Here is a 24,621-nt window from a genome sequence, read left to right as displayed (position 1 = left end):
GTGTACATATATACATACACCTATTGCATTGTTGATTGACAAAGAATGGACCTTTGCGTGATGACTTGGTATTAAGTCTCAATGTAGCAACAGATTAACAAAGTGAGAAAGGTGAAGAATTTAGAAGCATAGGGGTATTTTCACATAATAACTGGATTTCATAGTATTCAATGTTATCCCCGAACGTAGTTTAGTTGAACACAGTCTTGTTACCTTTTTAATATACTCTCAAATCTCATTCCATTCAACTCAGAAATTTTGAAATGTTTTCTAATATCTAGGTAATCATTCCACTATAATATAATAATGTCTTTAGAATGTATACTTCTTGCTCTGATGCCTCCTATATCAACTCACAGAAATCTCAAGTGTTACCATTCATATCAGTTATCTAGGTGGAGTTTGCTAGGGAAACCACATAACTGCATAAGCTAAATAAAGCAAGAAATTTGACTTTTTAGGAATAGACATAGCAGAAACTTTTTTGGAAAATGAAATATCCAGTTATTTTGCAATTTTGCTTAAAGAGAAAAAGAGCAACAAAGTTTTAGTAACTTTAAAGCTTCCTTCCTCTTTCTACCCCATTCACCCAGAATACCCATGCTTTAATCTGAGCTCATATTATCTTGGGAAACCTTAGGTTGTCTCATTTTCTACCACTGTTCTATGAGTAAAATCTGCTGAGGATTTTTTGCATTGTTCTGTCTCCCAAGCCTACTCTAACTTGCTAGCAAGCACTGTCTTATTAGAGGTTTGTCAAGAGCCTAATTTTAAAAACTCCCTCCTGCTGGTAAGTAGTTCAGTCTATAGGTCCCTCCAAGCCGTGGCTATTAAAGTCATACTTGCATTTATACAAAGACAGATGCAACTGATTAACCTTTAACTATTAGTTTGCTATAGCAGATTGGCTTTTCAAAACCATCTCTAATTCTCAGAATAATAACATGTAGCTTAGGGCCATTTCTGGGACTGTTGTGGGCCTGCTACAAAACATAACTTAGCTTTGAAGAAGATAAGCTTTCCTTCAGTATCTGTACCAAATAAGACCAAACATTTTCCTTGACTTTTTTTGGCTTCATCTCAAACATACCTCATTAACAAATACGATATTAATAGCTATTAATATTGGCAAAATTTAAGATTTTCTTAAGTAGTTTCAAGAATGATCACAGATAGAGAACAAGTTGTGAAAGTTGACTACTAGCACAAAAGTAGGCATGATTTACATGACAATTGAATTTCTACAAGGTTCATTATCCTATTATGTGGGAGATCAGTGCTTATTCAGTCTAAGAATACCTAGACATTCTCCAAAAACACTAATAGTTCTGTGACTGATGAAATGAGATCTTAAGAAGTGGTTGAGGAAAGATGATGCCAATGATTAATAATATAAATTCTTAAACATATTACTAAATATTTGAGATATGAGTGATTTGATTTTGTTTCACAATACCATGCTGATTAAATATACAATTAATTTATATTTAAATACTGTAAAAAGTCATTCTCTTCATGGATTCATTAAAGGAATAATACCTTTAACTGTAATGATTGTTTGAAATACATGAAACTAGAAATCAGAAGACTTTTAGGTTCTACTCCAAGCTATATTTTGGTGTTGTTTAAGTCATTTATTGGGTCTTATTATCTGTAAGTAAAAGGCAAACAGCAAATTATGAAGATTTTTACAATCTTATAATTGGCAATTCTGTAATTAATGTTAAATAAAAAGTGTGGTTTATAAAAAGAAGATTACTATATACTGTTTCTATGCTATCTTAAGTAAGCATGCCTAGGGCCAGAGACTAAAAGGAAGATTGATTGACTAATTAATTAATTCATACATTTTTAAAGTACTTCTGAGAGTATATTCTCAGCAAAGTCCTATAAGGGAGTGGAAAAATAAATCAGGACAGGGTAAGGGATAGATCTAAGCAAACAGGATTTCAGAAATCTGGCCCCTTCATACCTTGAAGTAAGGAACCTAGGCTTTTATACTTTCATATTAAAATACTGGCCAAGGACCATTTTAGAGGATGAAAGAGGGATATCCAAGCTTTCTAGAATAGTAAGATTTTATCAAGAGGGTGATGTGAGCCATTAGCATGCAACACCCTGGCAGCGAAGAGGTACTTGGGCTGGCCTGCTAACGGGAATCTGGATTAGACAGCTGCACCATCTGTTAAGTACTATCTCTTCTTTTTTCACTCTAATTTTTATATAAATGATATTACCAAGTTACAATCTAATCATATTATTTGTTTCATTGGACTGTATTGGTTCCACATTGTAAATATTTGGTAAACATATGTTAAAATAATCAATTATTATGTTTTACCAAAAAGGCAAGGCTCTTAGACAGCTATACATTAATTCTGTTAGTATTATTTCATTTAGAAATAAAATGGTCCTATAAAATTATTATTTACTAAGAAAATAAAGATCTTAACAATGGCATTCATGGAAGAAATCTTTTTTTTTTAATTATTTTATTTTTTTTTACATTTATTGTGTGTGTGTGTGTGTGTGTGTGTGTGTGGCCAGCTCAGCCCACCAGGGGGCGGGGCTGGCTGGCATGTGGTGCTGGGGGATTGAACTGCGGTCCCTGTGGCTTTTGCTAAGCTTGTTCTAAGTAGGTGCTTTAGACCACTGAGCCGTCTCTCCAGCCCCTCATGGAAGAAATCTTTAAAGTAGACTTTAAATGTTTTAAATGGAGAATGAAAGTTTAGCATTGATAATGGCTCACACCAGCAACAATGACTCACATGAGTAAAATAGAAATTAAAGTATCTTAGAATTTTTTATTTCTATCAAGAGAGCTTGTTCCAGGAACTCATATAACATTTACATATAACTGATTTTTGAATAGATAGTTTATTAGAACTCTAGCATAAATAACGCTGATTGGGTTATAGCTTTATCAAATAAATGAACTCTGTCCTCAAGTTTTTCTTCTATTCTAGAAATACTAGAATTTACCTATAGAATGTTCTCCTTAAAGAGGTTAGTATTTGAAATATGATATAAGAGTTATTCCTTAAAATTCAGGAAATTGATATGAGAGAATGCATAACTGACATTTTAAGCTGTCGATAGTACTATAGACATTTTAATGAAGAAAGACTAAAGATCACAACTTACCAAAATCGGGCAGAAATCACAAGAGAACTGTGAGCAAGAAGAAAGATATGCACAGGAAAAGTTGACACATCACAATATGGTTGCTTTCACCATGTTGTCTTGAATAAGCTTGAAGCATTCTGTGAATTAATGGTCTTTAATCTGTTTTAGGTCATGGACCCGTTTGTGAATTTGATGAATTATAGACTTCATCCCCAGACAGAAAAATACATATGCACACAAAATGTTTCCTATCACTTTAGTGTGATTGCAAATCATTGAATTCCCACATGCACTACCACTGTACAGAGAAATGGGAGTATGTCTGAGACCATGAAGAATGAATGGTATTGATTGGCCAGGAAGAAGCTTCTGTTCTGAATCTACCTCTACCTTTTAGAGAGAAGACATCTTGGGTTTGAGGGTGTTAATGAGGTTTAAATTAATATGAGATAGTTAAGCATATCTAACACAGTATTCCCCTCAAAAAATTGTTTTTGTGAGGGGAGCAGTCATTCCAGTTGAACTTCCATTAGGACAATCAAGGATATATTTCATGACTGGCTAGGCTGAGAATAGATTTATGAAACAGAAAATCCTCTCATTTAGGTTTTTCAACAGTAAAGTTTGGTTTCCCCTTTTAAGTTGTCAAATCACATTTTTTAATCACTTTCTTTTTTCCCAATAATTCTTTTTAAAACCATAACATAGCTCTCGGCTCCCTGATGTGCTGTGGAAGGGCCAGGAGTGGCGCCTCCTCCTGAGAACTGGAAGCCTGTCTTAGCAGTAACTCATTTCCTAGTGAATACTGCAAATCTATGCCTAGCCTCCTTCAAGGGTCTCTGTGTCTGGGACCCTCAGTGGCATCTGAGGCCTTTGTGGCCCCTGGAGTAGCAGGCACTGCTAACCTTACTCCTGAAGTGAAGGCATGGGGCGGGTTCTCCCGCACCCACCACCCAGAAGGACAGCAAAGCCCGCAGCCTGAGCTCGGACCTCCGCTCGCTCTTGCTTTTGCCTTTGGTTCTGTAGACCCCTTGGCAGGCAGCCCGACGCCTGCAGTCTTGGCCAGCCAAACTGAGTGTTCCGTCCCTGTGCTTTTCTCTGAAGTCCTGGGCTCAGGTTCCCCGGAGCAGGCGAGGGCCTGGCAAGGCCATCTGTTAAGGCACCCACAGTGACAGGACTGGGATTTTCAGAAGAGTCTGTCATCGTCACTCAGAGACAGCGACTAGCAGACCCACGGGAAACACGCAGGATAGCAGACTTGTCAAGTTTTGCTGCCAGTCCTTGGGTGCCTGACCTCATTCCTGGTGAGCAAAGTTGTTTTCCATGAGTATGAAGCTGGAAGGCCCGTTCAGACCCAAGACAACTGTGCCCTTGCCTCGGTACTGCAATGACCTCTGACCTCACTCATCAAGTCTTTGCCACTGCAAGTGACTTCAGCAGCTGAAAAACCCTTGGGCCCTGACATGAACTATGAGTGTGGCAAGATTCCTAAGAAAAATGAAGAAAAGCCTGCAGAACACATGTGCAGTGCCAGTAAACTGCCCGCTCACTAAGTAAATGTGAAATCAGCTGCACATGATGCTGGGGAAAGGGGCCCAGGGTGTGACAGTGCTGGAGGACTCCAGAGTGGCCCTGCTTCTGGACCTCTGGACTTCTAGATACCTGGTCGTAGGACTGTGCTGGTACCAGGATACAGGACTGGAGGCCAGCTGTGGGCCAACCTGTGTTTCTAGCCCAAGGCCACAGCTCTTTCCACACTCAGGCGAAGGCGTTGGGGGGCTGTGTCTTCTTCCCTGAAAGACAGGTGGCTGCGCTCCCTGAGCAACATTTCTTCACACAGGACCCTGCAGACTTCCAGCGGGCAACAGCTCGGCCGGGCCCTGCCCCCTGCATGGGCGGAGGAGCCAGGCCGCGGGCTCTCCAACAGCGGCTGCTGCCCGCCCACCCTTCTCTCCCCTCTGGGCAGGGCGAGGAGGTCAGTATAGCTCGACAAAAGCCTCTAGCTCCTCTGGGATGAAGCCTTTGTAGGGGATCTTGTTCCTGTCCAGGGCGTGGGTGACCAGGCACTGCAGGGTGATGTAGTTGAAAGGCTGCAATGGAGCTCCTGGCCAGAAGCTTCTCATCGAGCAGCTCGTAGGCCGTCTTCTTGAAGGCATTGGTGGCGTCCACATGGTGGGCGCCAGTCTCGATCAGGGCGCTCCTGATGGTACGGCAGCTGTTCTGGGCTGAAATGGGCAGAGGCACATTGTTGTCAAAGTCCCTGCTGGCTGGGTAGGCCCTGCAGTTCAGCAGCACTTTGACCATTTGTAGCGAGAGGAAAGTGCCCACACGGTAGCTGCCCACGTTAATGGTCTCCCTGTCCACCACCATGTGCAGGGGCATTAAGCTGTTGCGGCCGCGGGATGCGCACTTGTCCAGGCCACAGACAGTCTGGTGCTTCAGGTGCTCCTGGCTGGGGCTGCACTCCATCTTCCCCAACAGGTAGAGGAGGTGCAGGATGATGGCCAGCGCCTTGGTGAACTGGGCCGAGTCTCCAGACTTCTTGGGCAGCTGGGGAGCACGGTCTACCTACTGCAACCCTTTGGTGAGCTCCCCCATGAGATCTGTGAAGCCGATCTGTGTGCCCTGGCTGCCGTTGGCAGCCCGATCCTGCAGCATGTAGGAGAAGAGTTCAACAAAGGACAGGAAGATGCTGGCGGTCATGGGGCTCAGGGGCTCCAGGTTGGTTTACTGCATGTCTAGGGCATACTTCCACAGGCAGATGCAGTGCTTGAAGTTGCCAGAGTAGGCATATACCATGCCCCGGTAGCGAATGCAATAGGATGTGTCCGGGTGTTAGGAGCCAAGGATGTGCCATTGGATGAGCAGGGCCTGCATTCGCATCTCATCCGGGTCTGTGATCAGCGCTTCCTACTCTTGCGAGGTGTTCACGTCCCTAGGATAGTCATAGGCTAGTATCAGCTGCTGGGGCTCGGGCGTGGGGAAATACTAGCCCCTCCCCCCGTGCTGCAGCTCCATGGCATGTCTCCAGTACTTAAGGGCCCCCAGCAGATCCCACTTATCCAAGTAGGTGGCTCCCAGAAACTCCAAGGCAGCCTCCCTGATGTTGGGACAGCAACTTTCGTAGGATTCACTGTTGACTTGCTCCTCTGCAGAGGAGCCAAAGGTGCAAGTGTCCTGCAGGCCTTTAATTACTTTCTTTCCATTATTAACAGCCTCTATATTAATCAGAATACAATCTGGTGGGAAGAAAAACTTCTCTTTTTCTATCAGTAATTGAGAAACATTTTTTGTAAAGGTCTGATTTACATTGATGCTGATCTTTCTATATTTCTGCTTTACTTTACCTAGTAAATTTTAGGAACCTCCAATGTCTATTCCTTGTATCTTAGGACAAGTCTACTGTCCTTGTTTCACAGAGCCTGGCTTACATCCACATGTTTACCACGGTCAGGTAATATGAATGGGATAATTTCAATTCCTTTGCATTTGCTTAAGTGTGTTTTATGTGCCAGTAAATGCTCTAGTTTGGAGAATGTCCCGTGTGCAGCTGAGGAGAATGTGTATTCTCTCATTGTTGGGTGGAACATTCTATTAACATCTACTAAATTTATTTCCTTGCAAGTTTCTTTTAGTTCTGTTATTTCTTTGCTGAATTTTTTGCCTAGTTGATCTATCTCTTTGTAACAATGGGGTGTTAAAATTCCCCATTACAATTGTGTTGTGCTCATTTGACTTTTTTTTTTAATTTTAGGGAAGGGTCTACAGGGTGTTCAGGGTCTCACAACTAGATCAGACTTGTAGTGATCCTCCTGTTTACAGCCTCCCAAGTGCTGGGGTTATAGGCATGCACCACCACAGCTAGTCTCAATAGCTATCTCACTGTGCCCCGGGGGTGGGGCAGGCATGGCTGTCCCTGGGATTGAGCTCCCTGCCCCTGTGCCTGCCTAATCAGGGGATTTAATCTGCTAAGCCATTCGGCAGGCCCTCTATGTCATTTCTAATGGTTGTTTTTGTTTTTTGCTGCTGTTGTTTGTTTGTTTCACTGTTTTTCATTCTCTTAAAAAATGAGATTCTGGGAGCAGTATAGGTGATCTAAACAGATCCATTTTAAGATTAAAAAATCATAAAATACTCCAAAGGCACAGTGTTCATATTTAAAGAAAATATATTCTCTACAGATTTTCATTTCTATCTGAATTGTATGTAAGAAGAGCACTTAATCACTGTGAGATTCACTTACATGCTCACAATGTTCATGCACTTCGTGAGCAGATTAGGGGCCAGACTAATTCTTTCCTTCCAAATTATTAAAACAGGTAATGTGCTTTTATTAATGTTAGAATTAACTAAAATAATTCTGGAAAATTAATGTTCAAAATGAATGCGATTTCAGAGTTGCATGAATGCATTTTAGGTTTATTATTATCATCCTGTCCCAGCTGCTATATTCAGCAGTTTTGGTCTCTATAGAAGGGTAGGAATGATGTCTCTGTCTTTTCTGCATGATAACCTGGTTATCTGGCACTTTTCTTGGAGTGAAAGGCTATCACTATAGCTTAGAATGGCACAATCTTTTAAAAGATATGCAGTTAAAATATCATGAGGCAAGGGGAGAGGATTTTGCTTGTAACTTATTTGACATAAGCCAATAGATAGATTTGTGTGAACATCTTTATCTTTCTCTCTCAGAAACACACACATACAAATATAAAATACACATATAAGTGTATATTAAGCTAAGCATTGTACATAATTTGAAAGATATGTTCACTATGATATAAACAGAACAGACAGTACTTTCCTCATGGAACCTATTTTATCATGGATTAAATGAACAATCTATGTAGAGGTACTGTCCTTCAGCAGTTAAGACTCTCCTTAATATGTAATATAATGGAAGACAACACACAGTTGACTCATAATTTGCACATGAGAAAAGGTACTCTCCCTTGCTTACTGATTTCATTAAGAAAGGAGTGAGTACATAAACCCAGAATAAACACGAAGTATTCAAGTAAAGAGGTTTAAGGAGTAAGGGGTCATGTGAAAATAGTTAGTAGTTATGTGAAACCCAAAAGTCATCATACTGGAGTAATGTGAGGATATATTTTTATTTGAGCTAAGGAAGTTAAGGTGAAAGAAATGTACCTGATTTCTACTCCTCTCTACTAAGTTTTAGCAGCTGGGATGTGCACTGCAAAAGGCAAATGGCTGGTTGAAAGTAGATGTTTTTACAGAGGAAACCCAATGGAGGGAGACCTTATTAAGCACTTGAGATTGATTTCAAGGGTGTGCATTAAAGGGACACACAGACTGCTGCCAGCTGAATGGGTCTGTTTCTGGCCTCACTGTCAGAAACCATGATAAACTTCAGTGGAACTAAAGGGTAAGGGTGCAACCAGAGAATATACACAAGTGAAATAAATCAGACCAGCATTGGAAAACATCATATTGTCTCTAGTGTGAGAACCTCAAAGAGAAAATGGAAAGTGAGGGGTGAAATACATTATGGAAAAAGGGAAGGAACCTGTTCAAAAAGAAGGAATTACTGAGTTGAGGAGAAGGACAGGAGAGGGATTGGGGGAAAGAGATAGATCTACGTATGTAAGCACGATGGTTTGGAAAACTGTACTGTGGATTTCTGCTGGTCTACGGAAAGGAACAGTAATGCTTGATTTATTTTGTTTCCTTTTTTCAATTCTTTGACCTTTTTCTCTTCTTAATATCTTATATATTTCATTTTTTCTTTCTTCCAATTTTGCATACATATATCTAGTAATATGAACAACTGATTTGAAGGCAACACCATGCAATACAACAAATACTATGAAATTGATATAATTTTGTTTGGTGAAATTCTGTATCACTTGTGATTTTTCTGTTTTAATTGTATTTTTTAAAATTATTAATAATGGCCAAATATTTAGGTTCTATACCCTGTTTTATTTATTTATTTATTTATTTATTTTTGCAGAACCAGGGATCGAACTCAGGACCTTGCGCTTGCCAGGGAAACACTTATTCCACTGAGCCATCTCCCCAGCCTTAATTGTACTTTATATTTTCTTTAAAAATAAAAAAGAAACAAATAGGATTAGTCTAGTCATGAAAGACAGACTAAAGGTTGGCATTGTCCTATGTAAGTCTTAGACTGAAGAATCTAAAAAGACAGAACATGATGGATAGGCAGGATAATGTTCATACTTTGATTTTGGATTTAGGATAGTCTTTAAGGCCTTGGTTTGGGTTGGTGTGAAGTAATAAAATAAGCCAAAAGGAATGGGGTGGCTCAAGAAATTCAAAGAATATTTTTGAACACATGATACTGAAATGGCCAAGAATGATAACTGTAGATGAAATGTGAAGTAAGACTGTGAACCAGATGATAAAGGAAATAAAGTAAATGTCAAATAAACATAAGAACTTGAACTTTCTAATATGAAAAAGAATGGGAGCATCCATTATAAATAAAGAGAAAAGGGAGCTATGTGTTCTATGTTAAAGGAAGACAATATAGATTTGTTTTAGAGGATTGTACTGATCACCATCCTTTTATACCCACCAAGTTTCAGCAAAGCAAGTAGGTAATCAGCCTAAAGAAAGTGTTCTAGAGGCTGGGTGTGGTGGTGCACTCCTGTAATCACAGCACTTAGGAGGCTGAGGCAGAACTGCCACAAGTTTGAGGTCAGCCTAGACTACATAGTAAGACCTTGCCTCAAAAAAGAAAAAAAAAAAAGGAAGTGTTTGAGTTGTATCAACAGCTGTGTGTGTGTAAACATGTATGTGCAGAAATAGGAGGTTTCTTATTATATGTGCTGCTGAAGCAAGCACAACGTGAGGTTTCTTAAAATCATAGATAATTGATCAAACTATATAAGCACTAGCCATTCTTTTCAATGAATTAATAGAAATTAGTAGTACAATAATCTTATCTATCTTGTGTATATACACGTATCTCTTTTCCCCTTCATTCTTTTCTCTTTTCCCCCATCCCAGTTGTTCTTTCCTTTTGAGCAGTTTCTTTCCTTTTCACTATATCTGTTATACTTTGGGGATCTTATTTCCTCTTTCAGTTTCTTACCCTAGGGAGACACTATGATGGTTCCACATGTGAGTCTGATTGGTTTCTTCTGAGTATGGTCTCTAATATAACAATATGCAATATAATAACCACTTTAAATTTCCTATCATCTTGCTTTGAAATTCTGTATTGTTTTTGTTGTGGTTTTTACCTCTCTTTAAAAGAAAATAATAAACCCATGGCTACTTCTTTTTTGCTTTTCAAGAACTAAACAGACACAATAATGTTCTTTCTTTTCTTTTGCAAAACTGAAAATCTAACCCAGGGCCTTGTGCATACTAGGAAGTGTTCTATCACTGACCTATATGCTCACCCCTAGAATAATATTTTTCTTTTCTTTCCTTTTTCTTTACTGGGGATTGAACCAAAGATAATATACCACTGAGTCACTCTTCCAATCCTTTTTACTTTATTTACATTTTGAGGTAGGGTTTGGCTATGTTGCCAAGACTGGACTCGAAATTATGACTCTTCTGCCTAAGTATCTGAGCATTTGAGTATCTGGGATTACTGATCTACACCTATGCATCTAGTGAGAATAGTATTATTCTAATGTGAAGTTATTGTTTCACATTAAAACAATTTTGCTTAGGTTTCCATTCAGATTTTAGGCATATTTGTACACAAAGAGCATGAAATTTGATCATTTATGGCCTTGTCATAGAAAGCAAAGAAAATAATGCCCTAGTTCCCACAAAACAACTTTCTTAAAGAGTGCTTGTTCATCTCGCAGATAGAGACCTCTCATCCTCACGCGTGTGGACTAGAGGGTTGCAGGCTAAGAACCAAGGGTCCTTAAGGACAGTCGTGCTTTGAAGGACCATCTAAACAACCATTAGGGTGAAGTGGGATGTCAAACATGTTGAAATCTGGGCCCACACTAAAGCAGCTCTGTGATTCTTTTATATACTGAGTTCCTGTATTTTGTTTTAAACAAGATTGATTGTTTTTAAAAAATTAGTTTGGAAATTTTGCACTAGATTAATGAATCTCCAAAGATGCTAATAATTAGTTTGACCTTTGTTCTGTTTTAAACCTAGACCTGTCATCCTTCTAATTTCATTTAAAAATTGGTGATGGGCCGGGGAGATGGCTCAGTAGAATAAGTGCTTCTCTGGCAAGCGCAAGGGCCTGAGTTCAATCTCCGATTCTGCCAAAAATAAATAAATAAATAAATAAATAAATAAATAAATAAATAATGATGATGATGATGCTGTCTCCTACTTGTTAAGTATAACAAGACAATATATCAGAATATGCTTTGTTTTACACATATGATCACAATGGGACTTTATCATAATTATTGTCTAGGTACAAGAATTTATTCATTCTCTAATAGGTGGTCACTAAGGAACCTTGATATATTGAGACTCTGTGACAAACCACACTATTTGTTCCAGCCTTTGGAACCTTTCTTATTTTTAAATGCAAAGCAAAAGTAATTCCAGAACGAATTTTCTCCAAAAGTCATCTTTTTACTAAAACATGCTTCAATGCTGTGTTTTGGGCTTTTTTCAAATATTGGCATATGAAACAGTGAAATGAAAAACACTGTGTACCTTTTCTAGGTGGATTACTGGGAAAATGATCTATTATGCTGTTAGATATTCTTTGTATAAAATATATAGAGTTCTTTAAATACTAGACAAAACATTTGCCCTTTATAAAGAAAGGGTAGATTTACTTTGATCAGATTATTTACTGTGTTCCAGCCAAATAGCTCAGCGGATTAAAGCGTTTGCAAGCAGGCACAGGGGCTGGGGCCATGCTGGCCACTCCCCAGGGGTGTGCTGAGATGACAATTGAGACTGGGCATGGTGTCACTCTCCTGTAATCCCAGCTCTTGGGAGGCTGTGATCAGGTGGATCACTATGAGTCCGATCTAGTAGTGAGACCCTGAACACCCTGTAGACCCTTCCTTAAAGTACAACACCAACAAAAAAGAGTATTTACTGTATTGTGTTATGTTTCTTGCTTTAAGTACCTAGGAAGTCAGAACAAAATCTAATTCTCTTGTATTATCTAAAGACTTTATGTTCTAAACCTCTCTATCTTTCAATGCCTGTCTATCTGTGTGCTTCTCTCTCTCTCTCTCTCTCTCTCTCTCTCTCTCTCTCTCTCCCTCCCTCTCTGGTTTTCTCCTCACACACATATGAAATTAACTCATATGTTAACTTTACCTTTTACATGTGTATACTTTTGACTGGGGAGATAGCTCAGTATTTTAAGTACCTGCCTGGCAAGCACAAGGACCCGAGTTTGATCCCCCTGCTGGCCCCACAAACCCATGCAAATTGTGTTGGGCCTGAAACCAAGTGTGGTGGTGCACTTCTGTAATCCCAGCTCTGGGGAGGCTGAGACAGGAGGATGCCTAAGAGTCTGAACTGCATATTGACACCTTGTAACAAATACATATAATATTTTTAAAAGTCCACTTGTGTATACTTTCATACAGGCAAAGATGTTCTCCTTTTCATTTTTAAAGATAGATTAGCACAATATAGTTTGTTTAACTATTCATTATGTTTATATTATTTTCAATCAATCACTGAGATCCAATGAAAGAATGAAAAGAAGTAATGCATTTGTAAATCAGAACAACTGGTTGACAGAAGCAGATTTTGAAATTAGGCTTATATGTGTGAAGAGAAAACGAGAGAGAGAGAGAGAGAGAGAGAGAGAGAGAGAGAGAGAGAGAGAGAGAACACTACTTAGCATCATAATAGTGTAAATGATCTCATGTTATTTTAATATGATGTAAACATTATATATAACCATTTCTATATGCTAACAGGGGGTAAGAAAACTATGGCTCAGGGACCTTTTTATAGAAATAAAATTTTATTAGAAAACAGGTGTACTTATTTTTTGTATAATATCTATAACTGCTTTAGCATTACAACACAGTTGAGGAGTTGCAATACAAACCTTATGGCCCTCAAAAGCTAACATATTTACTTTCTGACTCTTTACAGAGAAGTTTTTCTGAGTCCTGATTTGTTGGTGGATGCATGCAGTACTTTAATCCCTGGAAACAGTGAAAGGCAACTTATAGTAACTTGTTTAGAAAATAGCCATCAGGTCTTGGCTTTCAGTTAATACATGTAAGGCTCAGTGAATGTATTTTTCTTGGTGATGACACAATGTTAACAGAGCAGGATCCTGTGTATATCTCTTCATGGTTAGATATGGGGTGAACTTCAGTGGCACCATTTGATGTACAAAAGACTATTTGATATAGCTGAAGAAAACAATAAAAATAAAAGCAGCTATCATTTTTAAAAACTAGCTGTATGTTAGCTGCTCTCTTAAATACTATGCAAATGTGGGAGTATTCATTTCCAGAACAGTCATGAGACACATGGAATAGTATTATCTATATTGTGGATATGAGGAGGTGGGAGCTCAAGATGATTATGTACCATGCCCATTGCCATGTAGGTAGTTAGTGGTAGAATTAAGATGAACTAATCCTTTGGCTTCAAAGATCAAACTGTTTCCTACTGAGTCATATTACATCGCTGCTGGAAAAAATAAATGTTTTCATGTTTGCACTCGTTGGGACCAAATTCAGAGCCTCTGAACAGTGCTGCTCACATTAGCATTTTCACTTAACACCTGCATCTGTGATCACTGAGAGGCAGGAAGCCTCTAATATTTATCTTGTTATATCTAGCACCTAGCACAGTAGATGCAAATCAATTGGTTTGTGGATAAATGAATGTGGAATATTTCTCAAGACATATGGACTGGGCCTAGCTAAAGGATGGGTCAGTTCCCCACTCCTATCATGAGGAAATTGACAAATGAGATGAGGTTCAAGACAGTCGAGAGGGAAAGCATTTCACATCTAGTAGAACATGCTGATTCCCTCTCAACAATTTTTATGCAAGAAAGTTTTTGCTTATAAATTATACAGTTAGAAGCTATTCCCTGTACTAACATAATATTATTTATTTTTATGTCCACAACTTTTCTGCTGATTCAATAGAATACCAGAAAATGAAAGTAAACTTATCCTAACAATGACTATTTTAGTCAGCTTTATATTGGAATTATAAACTATCCCCAAATGTATTTTCCCTCACAGCAATTTACATATTCAAACAGAATACAGAAGCTTGAAGTGCAATGAATGATATCTTCATATAAAAATATTCAGTTTAAAACTTATTTCTAAATGTCTTCATTCATAAAAGTACATATTCAATATGAATTTCAGTATTTTCTCAAGTACTTGCAAGAAATAAGAAACAATTATAGCCATTCTTTCTGGGGTCAGATGGAATCTCAGTGTTGTTTTAATTTGCATTTCTTGGATGACCAAAGATGTTGAACATTTGTTTCAGATATTTATTTACCATTTGTATTTCTTCATCTGAGAAATGTGTCATCTCAGAGGCACATTTTTAGATTGGGTCTTCGAATTTTGGGTGTCTGATTTTTTAATAAAATTATATGTTTTTATAGAAGTCCTATAAAAAATCAACCAATAACAAATGCTGGCAGGGCTGTGTAGGAAAAGGGACACTTCTCCACTGTTGGTGGGAATGAAGACCGGTACAACCACTATGCAAATCACTGTGGATAGTCCTAAAAAAATTAGGATTAAGAGTCCCATTTGACCCACATATTTCCCTTCTGAGTATTTTCCTAGAATAAAAGACATCATAATACATCAATGTATGTGCACCCATGTTTAGAGGTACGTGATTTGTAATAGCTAAGTCATGGAAGCAACTGAAATGCCTCTCAAACAAAGAATGGATAAATAGATGTGGCAGTTTTATAGAGTGGAGTATTACTCAGCTATAAAGAAAGGTAAACTCAAGGCTTTTATAGGAAGTGGATGCAACTACAGACCATAGTCATAAGTGAAATAAATCAGTCTCAAATGTGTAAGCACGATATTGTCTCAATAGTGCAAATAGCTGAAAGAATAAATATGAACCAAAAGTTAAAATAGACATTATATAAGGAACAGAAGCTACTCTAAAGAAAAAAATGACTGGCATGGGGGAAAGAAGAAAAGAAGAAAGGAAAAATATATATATTATCCTTTGTGCATGCTGAGATAACAATTGAGACTGGGCATGGTGGCGTGCACCTATAATCCCAGCGCTTGGGAGGCTGAAAACAGGAGGATCATTATGAGTCTGATCTGTGTAGTGAGACACTGTAGACCCTGTACTAAATACATAAAAAAGAATATATATACACACACAAGATAGCTAAAGCACAATTGTCAGTTGTGCTGATAACTCACTACTGTAATGGACTATTGGACTACATTGGGTTATTTTGCTGAATTCAAGTACCTAAAATCTTGGGACTGACATCAAGTATGAAAAGGTCCTTTAAAGACTTCTGCAAATACAGCTTCTCTAACTGCAATGGAGCTCCCATCTCTGACAAAAAAGGGGGGATATAAATAAAGCACAGTTTTATTGTGAAAAAAGAAAGAAAAGATCTCTAAGTCCATTTGTTCATATATATATATATATATATATACATATATATACATATATACACACACACACATATATATATATATATATATATATATATATATACATATATATATATCAGAGTTAGGATAGATATACAGCTACTTTGTCTTAGTTCATTGAGAAGAAAGGTTTGTACTAATGTTGTTTAGGCAAGATATCATGTCTGCATCTTGTCCTCTGAATAACTACTACGAAGATAACAATATGTAATGTATTAATTGTTGTAACTGTCCTACTAACCTGTTTTGAAACTGTTTTATTGCTATTTTATCGTTTTTCTTATTAAAATGAAAAACAGATAGCTAAAGTAATTTGTACTAGTAATTTCTACTAGTTCACTGATAGGAGCAGTTACTTCTTGTATTGTTTGAGCAATCTCACATTACCTATATGTAGTAATCTGAGCAAGTACTTTGAAGATAACAATATGCAATATAATAACCTTTGTTAATCTCCTATCATCTTATTTAAAGTTTTGTATTATTTAATTTAATTTATTATTGTATTTAAATTAAAAATTAAAAAAGAAACAATTATATTTTTGTAAACTAAATTTTGAAGTGGTCTCAAATGATTAAGACATATGTAAATCAATATATCACATCATTTTATACTTATTCTACAGCTAACATACATCTGGATCAGTGGAAGTTTCTTTTCTATGAAAAGAAGTGGAAAGCCTGTCTGACCTACATGCACAGTGACTTGGAATGGTTCCTAGGGATTGTAATCTGCTTCCAAAGTCATGGTTGGAAAATAACTGTCAGGATCTTCTTTCTAGAAGCTCCTTGTAAATTAGTAATTAAAAGAAAAAGAAAGCAGCAAGCTGCAAATGTCATGAAAAAGGCAGAGACCTACAAAAGGATTTTTTTTTCTTTTTCAGATATACCTCCTACAAAGAATAGGATATGAATAAACGTTTTGCTATTGTTTACATAATGCCCTCAAAACAAATTCTGTGTGTGTGTGTGTGTGTGTGTGTGTGTGTGTGTGTTTTAGTGCAAGGCCTACAGGGCCTCACTACACAGTTTGGAGTTGTAGTGATCCTCCTGTTTTCAGCTTCCCAAGTGCTGGGATTACAGGCACACACCGCCATGCCCAGTCTCAAACACTGTCTCACCACACCCCGGGGGCAGGGCCAGCATGGCAGGCTGGGTATCAAACCTCTGATTCCTGCATCTGCCTAAGCAGGCACTTTAATCCACTGAGCTCTTTGTTCAGCCCTTCAAAACAAATTCTTGAAGTACATATTCTTATGAGAAATTATAAGTAAAGTGGTCATTAAATATCTGAAGCATATTTTATATAAAATAATATCCCTGGTTTTTCTTAACTGGTAAAAAAATCTCTTTTAATAAAGGATTCTGAATTGTAAGGAATTTTACACTGTCCAGTACTACTTTTAATATGGTGTAACAGTACACAGTACATCTATTTTATACTATGAAATGTAAGTACCACCAGCAAAAATTAAGCATATTTTCAACCTTTGAAAAATTCATCATATAAAATTTCATAGTCCTTAAAGGTATCTTTCAAGATTATTTTTTCTGTTCTCAAAACAACTTGAAAAATTCTGTGTAGTGTTTACATTAGTATACATTCACGAGTTACTGCATTTCATTTATTTCTTAACAAATCAATTCAACATAATCTTTTTGTGGTGATTGTTGAGCTTTACAAATAGCCTTAATAAAAAGAAGCCACCAGAAGAGTGACTCATCTAGACACATAATCAGTGAGAACACAGTATGTAATGGCTGAAACAAAGCTAAATTGAGGGCAGCGGTTTCTGACTAGACATGAACAAATGAGTGACGCTAGGTCTATTTCATTAGGAAAAGCAAACACAAACAAGGAAAATGTCTTTCTTCACCCTTTTATAATTAACACATTTCAATGAATTTGGATAAAATGAAACAAATACAACATATCTTGGGTGAAAAAGGGATTTTTGTGGTGGCAGGGAGAACTGGGCTTGAAGGTGGACTCATGCCTGACTGTGGACCGAGCCTGACTGGAAGTTTTGAAATTAGTCAGCTGGTGGTGAAAAGTGGTGCTGTATAGAAGAGAGGGACAATATGATGCAGACTACAAATTTATCCCCCTCAGTAAAATGCTCATATTCTGTGTGAGTGTGTGTGTGCACGCGCGTGCACACGCACGTGCGTGTGTTGAAACCTGAGCCTTGTGGCAAATTTGGAAAGTTTGTTACAACTCCATTCTATATCTACCTACCTTGTACCACTTCTACTTCCTCCTGCAACAAAAGAAAACAAAAACAAAACATGACACAACAAATACAGCTACACCATGTGATAATCTCCTTTTTACATTTATTAGTGGTTCCAGTTAATCTGCAATTACCCTATCTTGGACTTGTACCATCTCCATCTTGGATTTCACATTCACTCATATCCTTCTTTTTTTTTTTTTTTTTTTCAGAACCGGGGATTGAACTCAGATCCTTGTGCTTGACAGGGAAGCACTATTCCACTGAGCCATTTCCCCGGCCCCAACTCATATCCTTTTTAATCATTAAAACTTACCACTTTGGGGACAACCTGCTCAGGGGCCCCTTCCTGTTCCTCTCTCAGACAGGAGCTTTCTTTCCTTCAATAAATATATTCTGCTGATAAAAAACAAAAACAAAAACGAAGAAACAAAAACCCTTACCACTTTTCTTAAAACTGTTAAGGCAATAGAAGTGAATTTGTAACTTGGTAGGTTTTGGAGGCTAACATGCATCATGTCTGTCTCTGTCTCTGTCTCGTCTCTGTCTCTGTCTCTGTCTCTGTCTCTGTCTCTCTCTCTCTCTCTCTCTCTCTCTCTCTCTCTCTCACTCTCTCTCTCTCTCTCCCTCCATCAATACCCTCCTACACTGTACGTGTTACCATATGTATACAGTTGGATAGTTACTTCCAAAAATTATTGTATGAAATAAGTAATTACTATCGAGCTACACTAGATTAGGTTAAACCTTAAATGTAATATAATGGGCATCCTTGTAGAAAGGAATGAACACAGAGATACAGACACAAGAACATGGAAGCAGAGGTTGTAATGATGTTTCTACCAGTCAAGTTACATTAAGGATTGGTGGCATTGATGAGAAACTAAGAAAGAGACATGGATCAGATCTTTTTCTAGAGCAGACAGTGAAAACATGGCCTTCTCAAAACCTTAATACAGGACTCCATTCTTCTATAATTTTGAGGAAAAAAATTGATTGTTTTAACCCACTCAGTTTGTGACATTTATGATAGTTTTAGGAAACTTTACATTCTATTTTTAGCTAATCTGCATAATTTAATTTCTCTTTCAGTTCTTTCCCCACTTCCAATTTTCTGCATCTAATCAAAATATTAACATTAGTGGACAAAAGGAAGGAGAAAAAGGTATAGATTTGACACTAATAAGCATACCTTTCTTCCAGGGCGCATGTAGCACATAAATAAAACATTCAAAGATGGAACAGAGACAAGAAAACTGGCAGAGGTACATGATGGGAACATAGCTCTTTGACACACCCTGCATTCCTAGCTTATACTACTATAGGGAATTATGAAAAAAGTGAAATATTTCCATCTCATTGAACTGAAACTAGACTAGGTTAGTCTATTTTAATCTAAACACTTGGCATTAAATTGAACTTTGCCTTTTAATAGTTGTCTGAAGAGACCAACTAGCCAATGATCCAAGAAAATTGAATTCATTACCAGGAAAATAAAAATCTGGATAAATGAGTGCTTTTCCAAGTCTGTCATGCTTTATAGAACATGGAAAATGATAGTATTGCTCTGATACTTAGTATGATATGTCTTTTTTGATTATCACCATTATAGTGGAGGGAAAATGCTACCCATTGTGATTTTGCTTAATATTTTCCTAATGACTAAAGATGCTGATCACTTTTTGATGTATTTACTGGTCACATACACATGTTTTCTAAAAAAATATGTAGTTAACTCTTTGTCCACTTTTTAATTAGATCATTTGTCTTTCTATTATTACATTTTAAGAATGATCTACTTTGTGTAAAAGTCTCTTAGTAGGTATACTATTTACAAATATTTTCTTCCTTTCTATTGGTTCTTTTTACCTGTAAAAATTGTTTTATCATGATGTTGTATGATTTATTTTTTTCTTTAGTATTTGTTATTGGTGTTATATATTAGAAAAAATTACCTAAATTAAGCAAAAACTTTTAAGTTTTATAACTTTGACTCTTATATTCAGTTTCATGAATTATGAAACAATTTTTGCATGTGGTGTTGGTTAATTTGTTGTTTTGAATATGGACAGCAGCAGTGTTTATTGAAAAGAGCAGCCTTTCCTCAGCTTGTTAACGCAAAATTAGTACACATTTTTGGAGGGAGTACAGTTATATAATCTATACATATAGACTGCTTGTTATGATCAAATCAGAGTGATTTGCATTTCCATTCCTCTTTTATCATTTCTGTTGGGAATCTTCAGTTTCTTTTCTTGTTATTTTGAAATATATCATAAATTAATATAGGTTGTATTTACTGTATGATAGAATATCAGTACTAATTCTCTTTAACTGTATTTTGGTACCTATTGTTTGAAGACAAAATTCTTTCAATAGTTAATGGATTATTTAAATTATTTCATTTTAGGTTAGTTGGTTGATATGTCTTTAAGGATCAGAAGTTTTTCAATCTTTACCCTTTTTACCTATTACTTTTGTCATTAGTGTTGCTATATATTTCCCTTTCAGGCTGAGTAATTTATGGCTTTCTAGAAATGTATCACGCTAACTCCATCTATTCTCTGTGCCTCAAATTTCTCCAAATTTTTGTGTCCACTACCCCTTATTAATTGTTTTAAGTTACAGGTTTAGAAATTTGTCTTACCTACTTTTCTCATTGATAAGAAATAATAACTGACACCCAAAATTAGAGGAGTAATAGTTTATTTTGACTCACAATTTGTATGAGCTTCAGTCTGCATTTGGCTGGTTCAAAAGCAAGACAAAGGCATATCACAAAGAATAAACAGTTCATGGCATGCAGGGCAGACGGAAGGCAGCAAACAGTAAGCAGCAGAAGCAGCAAACTACCTTCTTTCTGTCCCTTTAATATTCTATCCAGGATACAAACCTATTAATTGATGCTACCCATCCCCAGGGTGGGGTACCCCTAAGCCCAATGCTATAGCTCTATCCACATTCACACACCCTAATAGAGCCATCTTCAAACTCTTCTCCTATGACTTCATGAAGTTTTGGAGGGGACATCTAGATCCATGTAATAACAGAATGTGTGTAATGTGTGTGCACATGCATAAATATACATTTTTTTAGGAGGCAAAAGTAGAATATTTAGCCTAGTCTGCTACTTCATGAAATACTCTCTACATTTGTTTTTATTCTGCTTTCTCAGCATCACAATCTTACTTCTTTCAGGTAAAGTGTAATTCCCAAAACCAATTCAAAGTGTTGCCTCTTCCAAGGGCTGGCAAGATAGCTCAGTGGATTAAGTACCTAGTTTGGCAAGCACAGGGACGATGGTTGGAACCCCGGTCTGGTATGCCATCCCAGCCCCATCCACAGGGCATGCTAAGCCTGTGACAGAGTCTGGGCATGGTGGGGCACTTCTGTAATACCAGTGCAAGGGAAGCTGAAACTAAGAGGATCACCAGGAGTCAGAGCTATGCAGTGATATGCTGTACCAAACACACAAATGAAAACAAAATGTGTTGCCTCTTCCGAAAACCTTTATGATTTCTCTGGAAGTTGATTTCTCCTTGTCTGTTTTTTTTATTTATTATTGGGACAAAATATCTGACACCCAAAATTAAGAAAGGAAAGATTTATGTAGCTCACATTTAGTGGAGGTTCTACTCTATATTTTGCTGGCTCTAAGGCAGACTGGCATATGGCTGAGGGCAGCAGCTCATGGTGGCAAAAAATAACAAAATGAAAAGGGAGAAGCAGCAGCTGTGCCATCTAGCAAGCCTCTCTTCTTTTTATGTTGACTGTGAAGACCAGAGCTCCTCAGAGATGTGCTGCCCTTCCCTCCATGCTGAGTGCAGACTAGAGCTCCTGAAAGGAAGTGGCTTGCAGAATCTTTTTAAAGCCCTTTATATATTCTTTTTATACTGAGCCTATCTAGGCCCTCCACACCTTAGCACAGGCCGTCCACACCCCAGGGCAGGCCCTCCCCACCCCAGGAGGAACCATCGCAGTCACTGAGCTGATCCAGCCAAGCTTTCGACCCTTCATGTTGACACAATATACCAACCACCACACTCCTTCATTATTTTAACATGATTATCACCATATCTTGCACATTGTAATGCAATGGTGTTTTTCTAGGCTGTTTTCTTTATTCGAATTTGAGCTCCTTGATATTGATGGTCATGCAATTTACACTTCATAGTTCAAAAGTATATATCTATTTAGGCACCAAGAAATCATTCAATGTATTTATTATGTTGTGCTAAATGACAGATTTTTCCAGTAAAACTCTTGATACAATTGCATAAATGGTTTTATTGTATTATTTTTATGTTTAAAATTTAGCTAATTTATTACTTTTTTTCTTTTAAAATTTATTCTTAATATTTATAATCAGGAAAAGAGCTTCAAGTAAGATCTATGTCCTTTAGAAACATGAAAATTTATTTGTCAATATAATACTGGAGTTTCATAACTAATACAAAGATTTAATAAATCACCAAGAATATTCACACAATGATAATTTTATGACTAGAACTGGACACTCTTTGGGTAATTGGGCATTGTCTTAGTAAGTTTTGCGTTCACTGAAATCCTGAAACTCAGGTGCATTCCTTGAACAACTCATTGTAATCTCTTTATAGGGTAAGTTTATTAGGTGATTCATTTTTATACTCAGAAAAAGTATGAATTTTATCACAGTGAAGTCTCATTTAATGATCACGAATTATGGCTTTGAGTAGTTAAAAGGCCAAATATTGTGTCTTATAGTACATTTATGTCTATTAGGTATAGTGGTTTACCTCTACCTTCATCTATTTTAAACATATATAAAATGTAATAAACAGATAATACAGTAATCACAAAAATGCTTAGAATAACAGGTAGAATTAAATCAATAATTCCAGTAAATTTTATAATAACAATGCTTTAATAAAATGAAAACTTATTAGCCTAAGACTAAAATAGACTAGCTTTTCAGAACACCTGCATTAAGTTCCTGTTAGTGTTTAATTCTGTTAATATTTACAACTGCTGAAGCATAAAGCATCCAAGGAATAAAATGACATTATTCAGCGCCCCAAACAGTCACCTTTAACAGGAAAACAAATCAGCCCAATTTAATGGAAATTAATCATCCTCTGTTTTGTAAACATAATATAGACCATTTATTGGGTTTGCTCTACTTGACATTTGTACACATAATTCCACAGGAGAAGGTCTTCTGTTGAATTATTAAGTGCTTCAGGGTTGAGAGGCATAATGGAATTAGTAAATTTCACTAACTGGATGTGAAGGCTGTGGTTCAATGAACCATTTACTGGGTGCCCATGGCCACATGAGTTCACCTATCTGAAACTTGGTTTATTCACCTGTGAAACAGAATCGTAAAATATCTGATATTATTGGTTTGTTGTGAAAATTCACTGGGAAAGCATTTTATTTGTAGTAAAGCATTCTCTTTCTCATAATTACCTAACTTTGGTAAGAGTGGAACAGGGGAGTGAGAGTGAAAATTAGAAATGAGTCACATATTGGCTTCTTATCAGACTCTTTCCCTTGAACTTGTTTCTCACAAATGTAGAAAAATAGAATATTTTTATGTAAAATATTGGTTTGTGTTTATGAAGCCAGAGGTTGTAAAATATATCCCAGTGTCAGAAAATTGAAAATGTAATAAAGATCTGTCTTTGAATTGTTGATTTTTGATAATACATAATTTATTTTGAGCACTACAAAACAGCTGGCAATATTCTAAATATTGCAAACACATTAATTTACCAATTCTTCATTCTAAAAAAATCACAAAACCATTACTGATATATAAGTAATTAACTCCTACAAGAGCACTCATTTAGTACATATCATTAAGAAGGAAACTTAGTCACTGTACACTCCTTTTCTAATCCATAGCCACAATCAGGAGAGGTATATCTGACTTGGAAAATTCTTCTATGCAGAAGTCAAGGGCAGGGGAATCAGAGAAATGGGAAGTGGAGAACGGGAACTGTCATTGACTCTATGTTGTTCATCACGTTCAAATGCCATCAATGTTAGAGTACTGAGGTAAGTATGACATTATGAGTTTAGGAGACTGGAAACTGAGAGCAACATTTTAAAATTATCCAGTGAAGCCAAACTGAAAAAGTAAAAGAAATCTCCTTGAAAGGCAGTTGCCAAACTCCTAGTAGTTACTGATGTTTTTTTTTTTTAAATGCATTTAGTCCAGGGTCTACAGGGTCTCACTACATAGATCGGACTTGTAGCGATCCTCCTGTTTTCAGACTCACAAGTGCTGGAATTACAGGTGTGTGCCACCATGTCCAGTTGTACTGATCTGTTTGCTGTGCCTTTTCTGTGTCATATAAATGAAATGATAGCTCAGTAGATTAAAGTGCCTGCAATTGGGCTCAAGGGCCAAGGGTTCGATCCCCCTGCCTACCATGCCAGCCCCTCCCACGGGGCATATTGAGACAGCAATTGAGACTGGACGTGGTGGCGCCCACCTGTAATCCCAGCTCTTGGGAGGCTGTAAACAGGTGGACCACTAAGAGTTCCATTTAGTAGTAAGGTCCTGAAGACCCTGTAGACCCCTCCCGAAAAATACAAAGAAAAGAAGAAGAAGAAGAAGAAGAAGAAGAAGAAGAAGAAGAAGAAGAAGAAGAAGAAGAAGAAGAAAAGAAGAAGAAGAAGAA

At 37.2% G+C, this 24,621-nt stretch overlaps 1 pseudogene; it reads right to left on the bottom strand.

Annotated features, from left to right (window-relative positions):
* Positions 1-5,102: 5,102 nt before the first annotated feature.
* Positions 5,103-24,621, bottom strand: part of LOC101575161 — a 62,575-nt pseudogene continuing 43,056 nt past the window's right edge.

This window comes from Octodon degus, unplaced genomic scaffold (genome assembly GCF_000260255.1).
Source record: "Octodon degus isolate 3935 unplaced genomic scaffold, OctDeg1.0 scaffold00041, whole genome shotgun sequence".
NCBI lineage: Eukaryota > Metazoa > Chordata > Mammalia > Rodentia > Octodontidae > Octodon > Octodon degus.
This window is presented reverse-complemented; position numbering and strand designations above follow the sequence as displayed.